This window comes from Pteropus vampyrus, unplaced genomic scaffold (genome assembly GCF_000151845.1).
Source record: "Pteropus vampyrus isolate Shadow unplaced genomic scaffold, Pvam_2.0 Scaffold6794, whole genome shotgun sequence".
In the NCBI taxonomy this organism is placed as follows: domain Eukaryota; kingdom Metazoa; phylum Chordata; class Mammalia; order Chiroptera; family Pteropodidae; genus Pteropus; species Pteropus vampyrus.
Window position 1 is genome coordinate 1 of NW_011895575.1, and position 1,051 is coordinate 1,051.

Sequence of the window (1,051 nt, forward strand, 5' to 3'; positions counted from 1 at the left end):
AATTTGGCTAAAGGCTTATCAATCCTACTTATCTTTTCAATGAACCGGCTCTTAGTTTCATTAATCTTTGCTATTGTGTTTTTAATTTCTATTTTGTTTATTTTCATTCTGATCTTAATTATTTCCTTCCTTCTGTTTACTTTGGGTTTTGTTGGTTCTTCCTTTTCTAGTTCATTCAGGTATAAAGTTAGGTTGTTTGTTTGGGGTTTTTCTTGTTTCTTGAGGTGAGCCCGTATAGATATGAACTTCTCTCTCAGAACTGCTTTTGCTGCATACTGTAGATTTTGAAAAGTTGTGTTTTCGTTTTTATTTGTCTCAAGGTAATTTTTTATTTTCTGTTTGATTTCCTCTTTGATCACTTCTCGACTTTTTGGCTAAAATCAAGTGATTTCCTCTTCGATCCATTGGTTGTGTAGGAGAATGTAGTTTAATCTCCACATATTTGTGTTTTTTCCAATTTTCTTCCTGTCGTTGATTTCTAGTTTCATGCCAGCGTGGTCAGAAAAGATGCTTGATATGATTTCAATTTTCTTGAACTTATTGAGGCTTGTTTAGTGGCCTAATATGTGATCTATCCTGGAGAATGTTTCATGTGCACTTGGAAAAAAAATATGTATTCTGCAGCTTTTGGATTAAATAGTGTATAAATGCCTGTTAAGTAGCTCTGCTCTAATGTGATATTTAAGGCCATTATTTCCTTATAAATTTTCTACCTGGATGATCTGTCTATTAATATGATTTTCTCCCTTTATGTCCATTAGTATTTGCTTTATATATCTAGGTGCTCTTATCTTAGGTGTGCAGATTTTTATGATTGTTATATCCTCTTCTTGAATTGACATAATTCATGGTATTTATCAAATATTTGACTTTACCTATGAGATAGTTTTCTTTTCTTATATTTTCTTATTCCTGGTTATGGCCTTTCCTTTTCTGCTTAAAGAAAAGTCCTTAATATTTCTTGAAAAACTGGTTTAACGGTGATGAAATCTTTTAGTTTTTGTTTGTCCAGGAAACTCTATCTCTCCTTCAATTCTGAATGATAACCTTG